This window comes from Schistocerca piceifrons, chromosome 10 (genome assembly GCF_021461385.2).
Source record: "Schistocerca piceifrons isolate TAMUIC-IGC-003096 chromosome 10, iqSchPice1.1, whole genome shotgun sequence".
In the NCBI taxonomy this organism is placed as follows: domain Eukaryota; kingdom Metazoa; phylum Arthropoda; class Insecta; order Orthoptera; family Acrididae; genus Schistocerca; species Schistocerca piceifrons.
Window position 1 is genome coordinate 72,451,445 of NC_060147.1, and position 20,385 is coordinate 72,471,829.

Genomic DNA, 20,385 nt, shown 5'->3' on the forward strand with positions numbered 1-20,385 from the left:
AACAGCGCAGAGCATACACACAAGCGATTATTTCGTATCTGAAAACATTACTTACATGCTGAAATATGTCTACCCGTCTGTGACATGTTATCGTCAAAAAACCATATATTTCGTCTTATAGAAAAGCTATTGTATTACCGGATACAGGTACATATCGTCGGCCGGCGTGGTCGAGCGGTTCTAGGCGCTTCAGTCCGGAGCCGCGCTGCCGCTACGGTCGCAGGTTCGAATCCCGCCTCGGGCATGGATGTGTGTGATGTCCTTAGGTTAGTTAGGTTTAAGTAGTTCTGAGTTCTAGGAGGCAGATGAGCTCAGATGTTAAGTCCCATAGTGCTCAGAGCACTGTGACCGGCGTTCATCTCCTGTGTTCAGCAACTGACGTACGTCAAAACAGTGGCACAGATCGTAACAAAACGACGTCACTCTGTGAGCCTACTGATCTTTGCTTTAGAAGAGGTATTGTCAGGGAAAGGAAGGTGGATATTTATTTAGCTAAATGCTTAACGTGTTATTGTAATACACGTTCATAACAGCCTCTTATGGAACACACTGAAGGAGTTCTGTCTTATTGAGAACGCTGATCAAGGCAGAAGCGCTTTTGAACAACTCTGCATCCCAGTGGGATATTTCGTAGTGATATTTTGGAAAATGTTTTTCAACTCATGGTGCTGATGAAGTATTGTCTGAACAGCTCGTGAACTGAAATCCCAGCGTGTAGTAGATCTTTGAAGCAATCTGAAACCTTTATTATGTAAGAAGTGTGTTCTCTTTAAGTACTTTCTAAAGTGAATGGAATGATACAACATGGTAAATGAAACATCTAACTGCTTCGATATTTTAAACACAATGTGACAGCACTAGATTAAGTTTATTAGCATAAAAGAGCAAAAATGTAACTCGCGGGCTTTTTGTGTGACAAAATATTGGCCACCTTAATGTTTACTTGCCGTTACTGAGGCTCCACCATATGCTTGACTCATTATTTTTTCAGTAACTCCCAAGACATCGATAGCGTTTAGTACAATGTCTGAAAAACCTCAAACCGTTTAGTCACTAGAAACATTCTGAAACCGAATAAATCTTTCTATGGGACCGTCTTGTGTACAATAGCTGAGAACAATACGCATCTGTGACTTTCAAGAAACATCCAAGGTTTCATCTGCTTGCACATCAACATACTCACATGATGGGAACTCTTCTTTAATGCAGTCTTTCTTCATAAGCGAACTTCGTCTCATTAAGTCCACCTTGAAAGTGGTTTGTCACCTAATTCGCTAAATAAAGACACACGTGTTCCCTCTACACAAGCCATAATATAATCACCTGCACTCACGAATTATACTACTAAAACAAGTTTTGTTAAACTAGGACTGACAGCCCGCGACATAACGCACAATTTCACGCCTGAGGAAAGCCGCAGTGCACGCTTGTACGACACACTCAACTCCCTGCCGCCCTGTCGGCTTCCGCGAGGAAACAAGAGACTATTTCTCGAAGCTAGCATTAAACTATTTAACCGGACGGTGGACTAAGCAGTAAACTCTAATCTCATGGTTGGATCGAACGTAAATGTAGTAACATACAAAACAAACTTAGACTGTTTTCAACCCATTGTCATATTCTAAGTATAATTGTTAAGTTTTCTTCAAATTTTTGGTTGGGCTAAGCCTCCAAAGCCTCTGAAGAGCTTCCCCACTGGCAGATTTTCATCCCAGTCCTACCCGAACTTCGTCTCCGTAACTGAAAGCCACGTCGACGAAACATTAAACTCTGTTCTGCATATACATCTACAAACACACTCCATAAGCCATCATTCCAGCATGGCGGAGAGAACTATTAGTTATTCCATTTCCTGCTCTACTCTTCAGTGGAGCGACGTAAAAGGCGACTGCAAGCCCTTGTTTGTCTTTACTTGTCTCCGCGGTCCTTAGCCTACGTGTCTTTTGGTGGTATCTGTCACAAATAAGGGTTGTCAAAAAATTTCCTCCATAGTGTGTCGCAAAAAGAACTTCTCCCATCCAGGGATTTCCATTTGAGTTTCTTAATACTATCGTGTTATTCGAACTTACCGGTAACAGATCTGGCAGCAAGCGACTCACTTGCTTCGACATTTCCCTTTAATCTGACCTGATGAGGATTCTAACACTCTAACAAGTGGCACTGGTTTTCCGCTCTCGGTCTTTTTAGTTGAGCTATGCTTCCCTAGAATTGTCTCAATACATCTGAAGTCGACCATTCGACTTCGATACCACCAACCTTACGTGCTAGTTCCATTTCATTTCGCTCTGCAACGTTACGCTTAGGTTGTTAAAAGACGCGACATCGAAAGCGGTATATGAGTAGTAATGAATTCGCACACCGAAGTTTTCCCAGCTTACTTTTATTATCTTACATTTGCCACATTTAGAAATAGCTGCCATTCACAACACCAAATAGAGATTCTATTCAAGTCACCCTGTATCCGCCTAAGACACTCAAAATCGACACTTAAACCGCACATTACATCGCCAACAGTAGGCCTACGCAGTCGCAGATTGCTACGCCCCCTCAACAGAGTGATTATTACACAGTGATTCCGTGCTGATGATACAAACTTTAAGCGATGAGAGAGGAATGTAAATGTGTCAATTTGTGGTAAGGAGCAATGGTCCAGAACTTCTCAGTGGAAAGTTAAGAACGAAAATTTTTCTTGTGCCTGTGACAGTGGAGTACTTGTACGGGTACTGTTGTTGATTAGATTACATTAGATTAGATTTACTTTCATTCCAATTGATCCGTAGTGAGGAGGTCCTCCAGGATGTAGAACACGTCAGAAAAACAACGATACAAGACAAATATTTACAACTCAAACAAATAAGCTAATGTACCATTCCACAGGTCCCAAGTAGAATGATCGTCATTTTTAATGAACACTATATGAAAGAATCATTTTACAAATACTAATGCACTGAATTTAAAACAAGAAAGTTTTATTTATTTATTTATGGGGTAATAAACGTGTAATACAACTACTATATTACTTATTTACAATGAACACATTACTGCACTGAAATTGTGCAGAAGTTATATATATATACAGGGTGTTTCAAAAATGACCGGTATATTTGAAACGGCAATAAAAACTAAACGAGCAGCGATAGAAATACACCGTTTGTTGCAATATGCTTGGGACAACAGTACATTTTCAGGCGGACAAACTTTCGAAATTACAGTAGTTACAATTTTCAACAACAGATGGCGCTGCGGTCTGGGAAACTGTATAGTACGACATTTTCCACATATCCACCATGCGTAGCAATAATATGGCGTAGTCTCTGAATGAAATTACCCGAAACCTTTGACAACGTGTCTGGCGGAATGGCTTCACATGCAGATGAGATGTACTGCTTCAGCTGTTCAATTGTTTCTGGATTCTGGCGGTACACCTGGTCTTTCAAGTGTCCCCACAGAAAGAAGTCACAGGGGTTCATGTCTGGCGAATAGGGAGGCCAATCCACGCCGCCTCCTGTATGTTTCGGATAGCCCAAGCAATCACACGATCATCGAAATATTCATTCAGGAAATTAAAGACGTCGGCCGTGCGATGTGGCCGGGCACCATCTCGCATAAACCACAAGGTGTTCGCAGTGTCTTCTAAGGCAGTTTGTACCGCCACAAATTCACGAAGAATGTCCAGATAGCGTGATGCAGTAATCGTTTCGGATCTGAAAAATGGGCCAATGATTCCTCTGGAAGAAATGGCGGCCGAGACTAGTACTTTTTGAGGATGCAGGGACGATGGGACTGCAACATGGGGCTTTTCGGTTCCCCATATGCTCCAGTTCTGTTTATTGACGAAGCCGTCCAGGTAAAAATAAGCTTCATCAGTAAACCAAGTGCTGCCCACATGCATATCGCCGTCATCAATCCTGTGCACTATATCGTTAGCGAATGTCTCTCGTGCAGCAATGGTAGCGGCGCTGAGGGGTTGCCGCGTTTGAATTTTGTATGGATAGAGGTGTAAACTCTGGCGCATGAGGCGATACGTGGACGTTGGCGTCATTTGGACCGCAGCTGCAACGCGGCGAACGGAAACCCGAGGCCGCTGTTGGATCACCTGCTGCACTAGCTGCGCGTTGCCCTCTGTGGTTGCCGTACGCGGTCGCCCTACCTTTCCAGCACGTTCATCCGTCACGTTCCCAGTCCGTTGAAATTTTTCAAACAGATCCTTTATTGTATCGCTTTTCGGTCCTTTGGTTACATTAAACCCCCGTTAAAAACTTCGTCTTGTTGCAACAACACTGTGTTCTAGGCGGTGGAATTCCAACACCAGAAAAATCCTCTGTTCTAAGGAATAAACCATGTTGTCTACAGCACACTTGCACGTTGTGAACAGCACACGCTTACAGCAGAAAGACGACGTACAGAATGGCGCACCCACAGACTGCGTTGTCTTCTATATCTTTCACATCAGTTGCAGCGCCATCTGTTGTTGAAAATTGTAACTACTGTAATTTCGAAAGTTTGTCCGCCTGAAAATGTACTGTTGCCCCAAGCATATTGCAACAAACGGTGTATTTCTATCGCTGCTCGTTTAGTTTTTATTGCCGTTTCAAATATACCGGTCATTTTTGAAACACCCTGTATATATATATATATATATATATATGTAAATATATAAATCAGTAGGTTCTACTGAGAAATTCATCAATGGAGTAGGAGGAGTAGGCCACCAATAAATCGTTTAGGCTTCTCTTAAACTGAATTTCATTGGTTGTTAAGCTTTTTATGGTTGCTGGCAAGTTATTGAAAATGTGTGTTCCTGAATAATGCACACCTTTTTGTACAAGACTAAGTGACTTTAAATCTTTGTGAAGATTATTCTTATTTCTACTATTGATTCCATGAATTGAGCTTTGGTTTGAAAAAGTGACATATTTTTAATGACAAATTTCATTAAAGAATAAATATATTGGGAAGCAGTAGTTAGTATCCCTAGTTCCCTAAACAGGCTTCTGCAGGATGTTCTTGAGTTCACACCGCATATAACTCTTACTGCACGTTTTTGTGCCTGGAAAACTTTAGCTTGGCTTGATGATTTACCTAAAAAAATAATCCCATATGACATTATGGAAAGAAAGTAAGCATAGTATGCCAGCTTTTTCATTTTTAAGATGCTTCAGCAGCTCCGTGGTGTGCTCCTCCCAGTTGAATTTATTATCAAGCTGTAATCCCAAGAATTTAGCACTGTCCACTTCTTCTATCTGCTTGTCATCATATGTTAGGCATGTACTCGTGGGTCACCCCTTACAAGTTCTGAACTGCATGTAGTGTGTTTTTTCAATGTTTAGTGACAAGGAATTGGCTAGGAACCAGTGATTAATGTCCACAAATATGTTATTAGCTGATCTTTCTAAGACTACACTTGATTTGCTATTTATTGCAATGTTTGTATCATTGGTAAACAAAACGAATTTGGCATCTGGTAATGTTACTGATGAAAGGTCATTGATATACACAAGAAAAAGCAAGGGCCCTAAAATGGAACCCCGCATGTAATTAGTTCCCAGTTGGATGATGCCTGGTAGCTTGATACATGTCTCTTTCCTAATAACACCCTTTTTTTCGTGCCAGAGATATAAGATTTGAACCATGTTGCAGCCATTTCCTGTTACACTATAATATTCTAATTTACTTAAAAGGATATTGTGATTTTCACAGTCAAATGCCTTTGACAGATCACAAAATATTCCAGTTGCCTGCAATTTTTTGTCTAATGAATTAAGCACATTTTCACTGTAAGTGTAGATAGCCTTCTCAATATCGGAACCCTTTAGAAATCCGAACTGTGACTTTGACAGTATGTTATCTGAGATAAGATGGTTATAAAGCCGATTGTACATTAATTTTTCTAAAAGTTTTGAGAATGCTGGCAAAAGTGAAATTGGACGGAAATTTTATGCTATTTCTTTATCTCCCTTCTTAAACAGTGGCTTAACTTCAGCATATTTCTGCCATTCAGGAAATATTCCACTGATAAACGACTGGTTACACAGATAGCTTAATATATTACTTAACTCAGAATCACATTCTTTAATTAGCTTTGTTGATATTCCATCATACCCGCTAGATGTTTTTGATTTTAAAGATTTTATGATGGACATTATTTCTGCTGGGGTAGTGAGGGTCAAATGCATATTATGGAAGTTACTTGAAATTTTTGGTCTGAGGTATTCCATAGCAGCATATACAGCCCCTACAACTCCATCTTTTCAGTAACAGTTATGAAATGTCTGTTAAAAAGTTCTGCAACACCAAACATATCTGTCACTAATGTATCATTTACTCTTAATGCTATTTGTCCCTCTTCATGCCTGGTTCTACCGGTCTCCTCCTTCACTACATCCCATATCGTCTTTATTTTCTTATCTGAGGTTGTAGGCTATGCAGTCCCAGTGAGCACTTAGGTGTGTTTATCTACATTCATATTCCGCAAGCCATTAACGGTGTGTGGGGGAGGGTACTTCGTGCATGAGTGTCATTTCCCCCTTTTCCTGTTTGAGTTGCATATCGTTCGCAGGAAGAACGACTGCTGGTAAGGCTCCTTGTGAATTCAGATCCTCTAGTTTTATCTTCATGCTCTCTTCGCGATCTATTGGTTGACTCCCCTAGCACCGTACGATCTCTGATCTTCAAAAGTTGACCATGCGTAAGGCCTCTGCTGCAGCGTCTGCCACCGGAGTTAGTCTGATCGTCTCCGTGGCGCTTTCGCGCCTACTAAGTGAAACTGTAACGAAACGCGCTGCTCTTCTTTGGATCTTCTATCAATCCTATCTGGTGCGGACCCATACTGACGAGCAACATACAAGTACTGGTCGAACCAATGTTCTGTAAACTGTTTCCTTTGTTGATGGACTACATTTCCAGAGAATTCTTCCAATGAATCTCAGTCTGGCATCTTCCTTACTCGCGATTAATTTTATGTGGTTGTTCCACTTCAGATCGTTCCGTGTTAATACTCCTAGGTATGTCATGGAAGTAATTACAATGATAGTTCTGCAATTACGTATCCATACACATTATAAAAAGGTTTGTGTGTGTGTGTGTGTGTGTGTGTGTGTGTGTGTGTGTGTGTGTGTGTGTCTGTGTGTGTGTGTGTGTGTAAATGCATGTTTGTTCCTCATCTCCTCGTAAGCCACTGGGAACTTTTCAACCAAACTTGGGACTCATATCCCCTAATCTCAGACAACATTCTCTGTGAGGGTAAGAACCATCTATTTATCATAAACACTGAGATGCGTGAAAAACTGTCCCATTGTCCCTGACATTTAAATTTATTATTTATTTTCTGTCAACTCTGTTCTGAGCACATATCACTGACACCAACCTCATATGCCGCTGAATGTAACTACACAGATATATCATTATAAGACACGTAGTTCAGGAGATGTGACTTCATAAATACTGAGATACGTGAAGAAATGACGCCTCATGCATGAAATTTTATTACATTTATTCCTTACTACAGAGACACTTCTATGGTCGACTCAGCTTCAGGAAATTCCTGTCATCTGCCAGCGCTTTTGACAGCTTTCATCCGCAAACCGCTAATGGCTGTAGGCGAAAACAATAGTTGCCTATAGAGCTACGAAGAGGCCTTGTAATAGAGACGTTTACAAAATCGCACCCTAGGCATGGGGAGCAGCCGCGCGCAGTATATAGAAATTGTCAAAGATGATAACGTTCGTCCTTTGGAGCCGGCAGTGCAGAAAATGTCTTCTAATATTGATTATTAAGAATAATAGTCAGCTACACTGCTCATTAAATGGTTTCTATTTTATAAATTTTATAAATCACTCAGGATGACCCCTTTTCGTCATATTACCGTCATTTGTAAAATTAATAGTTTCTCCTTAGATGTACGCTGGAGACGTATATTTGACTAGAGTCGGTTATTATGTCTGCCATTTTCTCTTCACAGTTTCGATGACAGTGGATCAACGATATTTCCTCGTGGGATCAAGTTCTTAATTTGGATACTGTACTAATTCATTTGTATAGTATGCATATTTCTACGTACGATTGTTTCATAATATCGAATGTGTTTTCACGAATGCATGGAAATGATATTTTTTCGATGCTTCACAGCAAACGCAGTTCATTTTTTGTTTTAGTTTCTAATAGAAAATTGGGAAAATGAATATTTGGGCAATGCCGGGTTTGTCAGCTAGTCATACAGAAAAAGGTCTTTCCAGCTGTGTATTCGCAATACGTTATATTTGTTTACGTTGAGCATCAGTTGTCACTACCTGAACCAGGCACCGATTCTTTGTAGGTCTTCCTTTATTTCGCTACAATTTCCTAGCGTCACGATTTCTCTGTATACAACAGCGTCTTCCGCGAAAAGGTTCAAAATGGTTCAAATGGCTCTGAGCACTATGTGACCGAACAGCTGAGTTCATCAGTCCCCTAGAACTTCCAACTACTTAAACCTAACTACCCTAAGGACATCACACACATCCATGCCCGAGGCAGGATTCGAACCTGCAACCGCGAAAAGGCTCATGGACGTTGTCGACTAAATCATTTGAATGTACTGTGAAACAGACACAATACTCCCGTAGCACTACCCCGGGGCAAGCCCGAAGACACTCTCCGTTTAGAATGACGTGCTGTGTTCTATCTGCTAGAAACTCTTGCAAGTGTACCAGACAGTGAAACTTGTGCATGTAAGTTTAATTCGCTGTTACTGTTCCATAGACTTCGAATTTTAGACCTCTCTGACGTCAAGTCTCCGATCGCCATTACAAATCCACCACCAGACGAAGTAATCTGTGGGTTTTGGGGAGTATTTAGAGGGAATTCTGTGCGCTGTGCTCAGGATTTAAAAGTTTGAGTGCTGCGCAAGGCTAAGGCGGAACGTGAGTAAATTTTCGTCGTTTGTAACTTTTGACTAGTTCCCTCAGCTGGCCTGAAAGTTAGTAACGTATATGATATATTTATCCTTCTCCAACAGACCTGAAAGTTTGCGACATCATCACGGGCTCACCTCCAGGCTACAAACGGAAGGCAAGTATAGAGATCAAGCAAATAATCCTAATAAACAGTGGTCCAATTGACGACGTGTGCACAAGTGAAATCGTGCACTAGCTAATCGAATATTTCGATGATGATCCTTACAGCGAGACCATGTGCGTATGGTACAAGCATAATGGTGCACCGGTAGATTTTGATGTAGTTGTTAGTATTTTTGAATCTTCGACAACGAATGTATCTGTTTTGATACGCGCATGCCATGGGCTCACAAGTCTCCCTATGTGAGGCCGTTACATTATTTTGTGTGGGGATATTTAAAATGTATTCCGTCCTTGCTTTTAGCGTCGATGAACTTCAGGAACGCATTGTGCACCCAATAAAATTTTTCTGGGTTTGTGACCGCATTGTTAATATATATAAAACTACCGAAGTTTTGGTCCCTGTTGCAAAGTACCTTATTTTGTTTAAACACCCTGAAGAAGGTACCTTGCAATAGCGACCGAAACATCGGTAGTTTTAAATATGTTGACAATGCGGTCACAAACGCAGAAAAATTTTATTGAATGTGACAATGGCCGCGGAAGCCTACGTTTATACATTGCGGATTGTTTCCAGTGACAGGAATTTTTGAAAATATACGAACGCAGATGGACAGACATGTTGAAGCTTGTTTTGATATGAACTGCTGCCATGTGGAACACTCGTAATACACTACTAGCCATTAAAATTGCCACACCATGAAGATGACGTGCTACAGACGCGACATTTAACCGGCAGGAAGAAGATGCTGTCATATGCAAATGATTAGCTTTTCAGAGCATTCACACAAGGTTTGCGCCTGTGGCGACACCTACAACGTGCTGACATGAGGAAAGTTTCCAACCGATTTCTCGTACACAAGCAGCAGTTGATCGGCGTTGCCTGGTGAAACGTTGTTGTGATGCCTCGTGTACGGAGGAGAAATGCGTACCATCACGTTTCCGACTTTGACAAAGGTCGGATTGTAGGCTATCGCGATTGCGGTTTATTGTATCGCGACATTGCTCCTCGCGTTGGTCGAGATCCAATGACTGTTAGCAGAAAATGGAATCCGTGGCTTCAGGAGGGTAATTCGGAACGCCGTGCTGCATCCCAACGTCCTCGTATCACTAGCAGTCGAGAAGACAGGCATCTTATCCGCATGGCTGTAACGGATCGTGCAGCCACGTCTCGATCCCTGAGTCAACAGATGGGGACGTTCACAGGACAACAACCAGTTCGACGACGTTTGCAGCAACATGGACTCTCAGCTGGGAGACCGTGGCTGCGGTTACCCTTGACGCTGCGTCACAGACAGGAGCACCTGCGATGGTGCACTTAACGACGAACCTGGGTGCACGAATGGCAAAACGTCATTTTTTGGATGAATCCAGGTCCCGTTTACAGCATCATGATGGTCGCATCCGTGTTTGGCGACATCGCAGTGAACGCACATTGGAAGCGTGTATTCTTCATCGACATACTGGCGTATCACCCGGCGTGATGGTATGGGGTGCCATTGGTTACACGTCTCGGTCACCTCATGTTCGCATTGACGGCACTTTGAAGAGTGGACGTTACATTTCAGATGTGTTACAACCCGTGGCTCTGCCCTTCATTCGATCTCTGAGAAACTCTACATTTCAGCAGGATAATGCACGACCACATATTGCAGGTCCTGAGCGGGCCTTTGTAGATAGAGAAAATGTTCGACCGCTGCCCTGGCCAGCACATTCTCCAGATCTCTCACCAATTGAAAGCGTCTGGTCAATGGTGGCCGAGCAACTGGCTCGTCACAATACGCCAGTCACTGCTCTTGATGCACTGTGATATTGTGTTGAAGCTGCGTGGGCAGCTGTACCTGTACACGCCATCCAAGCTCTGACTCAGTGCCCATGCGTATCAAGGCCGTTATTACGGCCAGAGGTGGTTGTTCTGGGTACTGATTTCTCAGGATCTGTGTACCCAAATTGCGTGAAAATGTAATCAGATGTCAGTTCTAGTATAATACAGTTGTCCAATGAATACCCGTTTATCATCGGCATTTCTTCTTGGTGTAGCAATTTTAATGGCCAGTAGTGTATGTTTGTCCTGAATGCCATATCAGCAGTGTGGATCCTCGGGGACTCTGTACTCAGCAGTAATTCGTCTGTCGGTGAAACTATTGCTTTCCGAGCTGGTGTTTGCTGGGAATGTGTATTGGTTCATTCTCCTCTGCTGACCCCTTTGGTTTGTACCTGTAATAGTCAAACATGATGTACTTTCTGGTCACCGTGCTATCTCCAGACTGACAAAACGGCAGGCAGTATCCACAGTTATCGCAATCGTCCCTGCTCGGCGTCTACAAGCGTCGACGCCTCCCAGACAGCCTGTTGTTTCGGCTAATGCTCCATCCGATGCCTCGACACCACGAAGCTCGACCGGAAGTGTCTCTGAGGCCGAGGGGGCGAGCTCCTCCGTGGGCGGCGGCGCTGCCGGGGGAACACATTTTTCGTCTCCCAACTTCCCGGGCGCGCCTACTCTTGCACCCCTTCAACTTTGTCACATAAATTACCCCTGCCAGCCTCCCAGGGCGGCCTGTCCGCCAGAAAGTCGCCCTCGCTCCTTTTTTGGCCGGTCCTCGGTCCTCTGTCCTCCGGCACCCTCTTCTCCTCCTCCACCCTTCCCCTCCCACGCCCACTCCCCCCCCCCTTTCTCCCCCACTCCTCGAGTCGCCTTCGGTCGACGTCGCAGAATCTCCCTCCACCACGCCGTCAGAAACTGCTGCCGTTTTTCGCGGGAGATTCATCGCCGCCCTGCGCTGTTTTAATATGCGCATTCTTATTATTTGTCAGCTCCCATCTCGCCGCCCGTTCGTCTTCGCCAGCCCCCCTCCCCCGCTCCCTCTTTCCCCTCCTCCACCCTGCAAAACCTCCCACCACATTTGGTACGGTCCGCGCTTCTATGCAAACATTCTGCGTCCCGGCCGTATTTCTCGCAGACCAGGTAACACGCGTGATTTACTGCGTGGGCAGACAAGAGTTCGGTAGACAGCACTACAACACTCACGTGACGAAGTCGATTACTGCCTCACATACTCACGCTCATTTGCGTCTGTTTTTGAACGTGCCAGCTTTTTTAACTGGTAGCAAATACAGTGAGACAATCACGCCAAAATTCACTACAGTTTCCTCGTCTATACTGTGCAAGCCAGGAAACGGTATCGGGCGAAGGGTACTTGCGCTACCACTGTGGTCCTACCCCTCCTTCGCTCCCCCCAAATAAAACAGTATCCCTTTCGCGATCCCTGATGACTGGAATAAAGGGCAGGTCATTCCCGTTTTCTAGAAGAGTAGTCGAACAGACGCCAAAGCGATTGACTTATATACCTATACAGTTATGTAACCTCGCTTATGCTCACGTACTGTGAAATTTCTCGTGACCGAAAATGTCTTCTGTATGAATCAACATGGGTTCCGCAAACAACGATGGTGTGAAACCCAGCTCGTTCCGTTCGTTCGAACATTATGAATTACCTCGAAGGAAACGGTATATTGACACACAGTGAACATGGGTTTAGAAAACATCGTTCCTGTGAAACACAATTAGCTCTATATTCACATGAAGTGCTGAGTGCTATTGACCAGGGATTTCAGATCGATTCCGTATTCATGGATTTCCGGAAGGATTTTGACACTGTACCACACAAGCGGCTCGTAGCGAAATTGCGTGCTTAAGGAATATCGTCGCCGCGCGGGATGAGCCGAGCGGTCTAGGGCACTGCAGTCATGGACTGTTCGGCTGGTCCCGGCGGAGGTTCGAGTCCTCCCTCGGGCATGGGTGTGTGTGTCTGTCCTTAGGATAATTTAGCTTAAGTACTGTGTAAGCTTAGGGACTGATGACTTAGCAGTCAAGTCCCATAAGATTTCAGTCACATTTCGAAATTTTTTTTTGGAATATCGTCTCAGTTACATGACTGGATTTGCGATTTCCTGTCAGAGAGCTCACAGTTCGTAGTAATTGACGGAAAGTCATCGAGTAAAATAGAATTGATTTCAGGCGTTCCCCAAGGTAGTGTTAGAGGCCCTTTGCTGTACCTTACCTATATAAACGATTTGGGAGACAATCTGAGCTGCCGTCTTCAGTTGTTTGCAGATGACGCTGTCGTTTATCGACTAATAAAGTCATCAGAAGATCAAATCAAACTGCAAAACCATTTATAAAAAATATCTGAATGGTGCGAAAAATGGCAGTTGACCCCAAATAACGAAAGGTGCGAGGTCATCCACATGAGTACTAAAAGGAGTTAAACTTAGGTTACACGATATATCAGTCTAATCTAAAAGCCGTAAATTCAACTAAATACCTAGGTACTTCAATTATGAACAACTTAAATTGGAAGGAACGTACAGAAAATGCCGTGGGGAAGGCTAACCAAAAGCTGCGTTTTACTGGCAGGGCTGGCCGGGGTGGCCGAGCGTTTCTAGGCGCTACAGTCTGGAACCGCGTGACCGCTTGCCCCAGGGTAGTGTTACGGGAGTATTGTGTTTGTTTCACAGTACATTCAAATGATTTAGTCGACAACGTCCATGAGCCTTTTCGCGGTTGCAGGTTCGAATCCTGCCTCGGGCATGGCTGTGTGTGATGTCCTTAGGTTAGTTAGGTTTAAGTAGTTCTGAGTTCTAGACGACTGATGACCTCAGCACTTAAGTCCCATAGTGCTCTAAGTTCTAGGGAAGGGTAGTACCCGTGGTCTAGGGGTAGCGTCTTTGATTCATAATCAAAACGTCTTCGGTCCCTGGTTCGATCCCCGCCACTGCCCAAGTTTTGATAAATAATCAGCATTGGCGGCCGAAGACTTCCGGCATAAGAAGTCAGCCTCATTCTGCCAACGGCCTTGTCAAAGAGGGCGGAGGAGTGGATAGAGGTTCAGGGCACTCTCTTGTCGTAGGGGTGGGAAATTGCCCCTAAAGGCGGAAGAATCAGCAATGATCAACGACATGAGGATGCAGAAGGCAATGGAAACCACTGCATTAAAGACACGTAACGTGTATCCACAGGACATATGGCCCGTAATTGAAGAAGTGTCATGATGATCTCTCCATTGGCAAAAGATTCCGGAATAGTCCCCCATTCGGATCTCCGGGAGGGGACTGCCAAGGGGGAGGTTACCTTGAGAAAAAGATTGAATAATCAACGAAAGGATAACGTTCTACGAGTCGGGGCGTGGAATGTCAGAAGCATGAACGTGGTAGGGAAACTAAAAAATCTGAAAAGGGAAATGCAAAGGCCCAATGTAGATATAGTAGGGGTCAGTGAAGTGGAAGGTAGACAAGGATTTCTGGTCAGATGAGTATCGGGTAATATCAACAGCAGCAGAATATGGTATAACAGGTGTAGGATTCGTTATGAATAGGAAGGTAGGGCAGAGGGTGTGTTACTGTGAACAGTTCAGTGACCGGGTTGTTCTAATCAGAATCGACAGCAGACCAACACCGACAACTATAGTTCAGGTATACATGCCGACGTCGCAAGCTGAAGATGAACAGATAGAGAAAGTGTATGAGGATATTGAAAGGGTAATGCAGTAGGTAAAGGGGGACGAAAATCTAATAGTCATGGGCGACTGGAATGCAGTTGTAGGGGAAGGAGTAGAAGAAAAGGTTACAGGAGAATATGGGCTTGGGACAAGGAATGAAAGAGGAGAAAGACTAATTGAGTTCTGTAACAAGTTTCAGCTAGTAATAGCGAATACCCTGTTCAAGAATCACAAGAGGAGGAGGTATACTTGGAAAAGGCCGGGAGATACGAGAAGATTTCAATTAGATTACATCATGGTCAGGCAGAGATTCCGAAATCAGATACTGGATTGTAAGGCGTACCCAGGAGCAGATATAGACTCAGATGACAATATAATAGTGATGAAGAGTAGGCTGAAGTTCAAGACATTAGTCAGGAAGAATCAATACGCAAAGAAGTGGGATACGGAAGTACTAAGGAATGACGAGATACGTTTGAAGTTCTCTAACGCTATAGATACAGCAATAAGGAATAGCGCAGTAGGCAGTACAGTTGAAGAGGAATGGACATCTCTAAAAAGGGCCATCACAGAAGTTGGGAAGGAAAACATAGGTACAAAGAAGGTAACTGCGAAGAAACCATGGGTAACAGAAGAAATACTTCAGTTGATCGATGAAAGGAGGAAGTACAAAGATGTTCCGGGAATATCAGGAATACAGAAATACAAGTCGCTGAGGAATGAAGTAAATAGGAAGCGCAGGGAAGCTAAGACGAAATGGCTGCAGGAAAAATGTGAAGACATCGAAAAGATATAATTGTCGGAAGGACAGATTCAGCATACAGGAAAATCAAAACAACCTCTGGTGACATTAAAAGCAACGGTGGTAACATTAAGAGTGCAACGGGAATTCCACTGTTAAATGCAGAGGAGAGAGCAGATAGGTGGAAAGAATACATTGAAAGCCTGTATGAGGGTGAAGATTTGTCTGATGTGATAGAAGAAGAAACAGGAGTCGATTTAGAAGAAATAGGGGATCCAGTATTAGAATCGGAATTTAAAAGAGCTTTGGAGGACTTACTGTCAAATAAGGCAGACGGGATAGATAACATTCCATCAGAATTTCTAAAATCATTGGGGGAAGTGGCAACAAAACGGCTATTCACGTTGGTGTGTAGAATATATGAGTCTGGCGACATACCATCTGACTTTCGGAAAAGCATCATCCACATAATTCCGAAAGCGGAAAGAGCTGACAAGTGCGAGAATTATCGCATAATCAGCTTAACAGCTCATTCATCGAAGCTGCTTACAAGAATAATATACAGAAGAATGGAAAAGACAATTGAGAATGCGATAGGTGACGATCAGTTTGGCTTTAGGAAAAGTAAAGGGACGAGAGAGGCAATTCTGACATTACGGCTAATAATGGAAGCAAGGCTAAAGAAAAATCAAGACACTTTCATAGGATTTGTCGACCTGCAAAAAGCGTTCGACAATATAAAATGGTGCAAGCTGTTCGAGATTCTGAAAAAAAATAGGGGTAAGCTATAGGGAGAGACGGGTCATATACAATATGTACAACAACCAAGAGGGAATAATAAGAGTGGACGATCAAGAACGTAGTGCTCGTATTAGGAAGGTTGTAAGACAAGGCTGTAGCCTTCCGCCCCCACTCTTCAATCTGTACATCGAGGAAGCAATGATGGAAATAAAAGAAAAGTTCAGGAGTGGAATTAAAATACAAGGTGAAAGGATATAAATGATACGATTCGCTGATGACATTGCTATCCTGAGTGAAAGAAGAAGAATTGAATGATATGCTGAACGGAATGAACAGTCTAATGAGTACCTAGGCAGTAAAATAACCAATGACGGACGGAGCAAGGAGGACATCAAAAGCAGACTCGCTATGGCAAAAAAGGCATTTCTGGCCAAAAGAAGTCTCCTAACATCAAATACCGGCCTTAATTTGAGGAAGAAATTTCTGAGGATGTACGTCTGGAGTACAGCATTGTATGGTAGTGAAACATGGACTGTGGGAAAACCGTAACAGAAGAGAATCGAAGCATTTGAGATGTGGTGCTATAGACGAATGTTGAAAGTTAGGCGGACTGATAAGGTAAGGAATGGGGAGGTTCTACGCAGAATCGGAGAGGAAAGGAATATGTGGAAAACACTGATAAGGAGAAGGGACAGGATGATAGGACATCTGCTAAGACATGAGGGAATGACTTCCATGGTACTAGAGGGAGCTGTAGAGGGCAAAAACTGTAGAGGAAGACAGAGATTGGAATATGTCAAGCATATAATTGAGGACGTAGGTTGCAAGTGCTACTCTGAGATGAAGAGGTTAGCACAGGAAAGGAATTCGTGGCGAGCCGCATCAAACCAGTCAGTAGACTGATGACCAAAAAAAAAAAAAAAAAAAAAAAAAAAAAAAAAAAGTTCTAGGGGTCCGATGACCTCAGCAGTTAAGTCTCATAGTGCTCAGAGCCATTTTTACTGGCAGGACACATAGAAAATGTGATAGATCTACTAAGGAGACTCCCTACACTACGCTGGTCCTCCCCCTTTTAGAATACTGCTGCGCGGTGTGGGATCCTTACCACATAGGACTGACGGAGTATATTGAAAAAGTTCAAAGAAGGACAGCACGTTTTGTATTATCGCGAAACATGGGATAGAGTGTCACAGAAATGATACAGGATTTGGGATGGACATCATTAAAAGAAAGGCGTTTTTCATTGCGACGGAATCTCCTCAGGAAATTCCAGTCACCAACTTTTTCCTCCGAATGCGAAAATATTTTGTTGATACCGACCTACATACGGAGGAACGATCACCACGATTAATTAAGGGAAATCAGAGTTCGTACCGAAAGATATAGGTGTCCATTTTTCCCGCGCGCTATACGAGATTGGAATAATAGAGAATTGTGAAGGTGGTTCGATGAACCTCTGCCAGGCACTTAAATGTGATTTGCAGAGTATCCATTTAGATGTCTACCAGATCCAGAAATCAGTTGATACAGGCTCTCAGATAGATGCCTTGTTCCTTGACTTTTGGAATGCATTCGATACAGTTCCACATTGCCACCTAATGAACACTATACGAACGTACGGAATATCACTCCAGCGGTGTGATTGGATTGAAGTGTTCCTAGCAAACAGAAGACGGCCTTCATTCTGAACTGCGAAATGTCTTCACACGTAGAAGTAACTGAATTCGTTTCCCAGGGCAGTGTTATGGGATGATTACCATTCAAAGTATATATTAATAACGTAGCGGAGGACGTCGGAAGTTCTTTGTGGCTTTTTGCAGGTCATGCTGTTCTACAGAGAGAAGTCGAGACGCTATAAAATCGTAGCGAAATGCAGAAAGACCCACAGAGGATACACGCTTATGCATGGAGTGGCAATTCAGTCTCAACATAAACAAATTTATTTGTTTTATTCTACCCTTCTAGTTCCGTAGGACCAAATTGAGGAGCAAATCTCCAAGATCATGGAACGTGCCAGTACATGAAAATATAACATAAAATAAATGACAGATAAAATAACACGTTTATGAACCCCAAACAAGACAAGTAAACGCAGTCAGCAATATAACGTGGGAGGGTAATCCCAAAAGTAAGGTCTCCTATTTTTTATAAGTACGTAGACCTATTTATTTCTTCCATGGTTTACATCAGTTTACAGCTTGAACATTTTGCTATTTTTCGACATAATCACCATTTCTGTCGATGCATTTTTGTAGACGCTGTGGCAGTTTTTGTATGCCCATGTCATACCAGCTCGCCGCCATGCTCTTCAGAAAGTTATGAAACTCCTCTTTCACCTCGTCGTCGGAGCTGAATCGCTTTCCGGCCAATTGTTCTTTTAACCTATGGAACAGGTGATAGTCACTGGGTGCCAAGTCAGGACTATGGGGTGGGTGGGTGATTGCGTTCCACTGAAACTCTTGCAGGAGAACAACGGTTTGCCGAGCGATGTGTGGGCGAGCGTTGCCAGGGAGAATGTGTACGCCCTTGATCAACATTCCTCTTCTGCGTTTCTAAATTGCCCGTTTGAGTTTTTTCAGAGTCTCACAGTACCTGTCAACGTTAAATGTGGTCCCAGTGGGCATAAAGTCGACCAACAACACTCCTTTCCGATCCCAAATTGACGGTCTCCCGCTTTTTTGTTCGTCGTGAATTTCGGTCCGACCAGCTGCAAACTCTCTACACCACTTACGAACATTTTTGACATGCATGCACAACTCACCATACACTTCCGTCAATTGGCGATGGATTTCAATCGGCGCAGTGCCCTTTGCGTTCAAAAACCGAATAACTGAGCGCAATTCGTAATGTTCCGTAAAGGAGGTTGTGGAAAGTTGGGCATGTGGGTCTCACGGGAAGAGTGCAAGGAAATCCCTGCAGTCGCGCTATCCTCTGTGGCTCAGATGGATAGAGCGTCTGCCATGCAAGCAGGAGATCCCGGGCTCGTGTCCCGGTCGGGGCACACATTTTCAGCTGTCCCCATTGAGGTATATCAACAACACCTGTTGGCAGCTGAGGGTTTCGGTTAATTATCATTCCTTTCTAGAAAATCTGCATCGTCATCAATGGTATCTGTTCTTTCGGAACAGTAACTATTTTCATATGAAGAGTCTTTTGTTTTACTATTTTGACGTCTGACAGTATTTTACAATTGTAAGTAGCACGTCTGTTTGATCGAATTCGTTTTTCTTTTATGTTACAGGTGAGTTCCTTGATGCTTGGCCCTCATCACGTCCCTCACATCATGGACGCCCACATCCTGACTACAACTGCAGCTGCAACGATAGAAGGCCAGTGTGAACTTGATCTTTTTTTAGTTTTCTGAAGTGTTCCAAGGCATAAAAGTCAACAATTTCCAAGTTCTATATTGGTGCTAAACGCGATTAGTGAACGATAGAGAAGTGATAAAAATAATACGACAGGTTTTGTATGTAACGGTGTGTGGAAGTGAGTGCTTTATTTTCAGACAGTGTGTGAGAGTGTTTCCGTGTATTTACTCAGCAGGAGAACGCGCTGCATGAATGCAGCATTTGTCTTCTAGGCATGTAAGAACTTACGTGCAGTATTAATGCTAATCCATCTCATTCGCTGTATGCGTAGTAGTCAGTCTGCATTGCGCGTAGAATTGTTAATTTGAAAATACTGTCTGTCTTCAAGTGTGTGTAGCAAATTTCTTTAATAGTTTTTATGCTTCAGAGCATTCTATTGCGTTCACACAAATGCAATCTTTTGCTCGTTTTCAGGTAAAAACAAAACTCAGGTGTTTCTGACATACTCTGATATAACTTATTGTCCATGCTAAATTGTGAGTGGGAAACAGCGACTGTTAATGATAAAAAATACAAACTAAACTAATTATCTGACTTAGATTTTTTATTTTGTACCATGACGCATTCTGAGGAACGGCATTCATATTCATAATCTTCAGGTGGATTAGTGTGGATTGTATTAGAATTTCTTTTTGTTGATGTAATCGGTTGTCTGTCTTAATCTTCATGTCGCTGCAAATTGGTTAGTTTAAGGGAAATGAAGATTAAGACAGAAAACGGGCTACATCCAGAAAACGGACTACTGCTGCCTAGTAATGCATAAGAGATCAAAGTGCAATGTCTTCGTACATACATAGTGGAAATGGAGGACGGGGAGAAGTCAGCTGGTATAAATTTATATTAAAAATGAAGAGGTTCTTCCAGCTGTATTGAAGGTGTCGATTTTATATTGGCAACTACTTTCAACGTTGTAACAACGTCATCTTCAGGCCCATGCACTTGTTGACGTCAACTGCGTGCGGCTGATACTAGAAGTCAGTGGT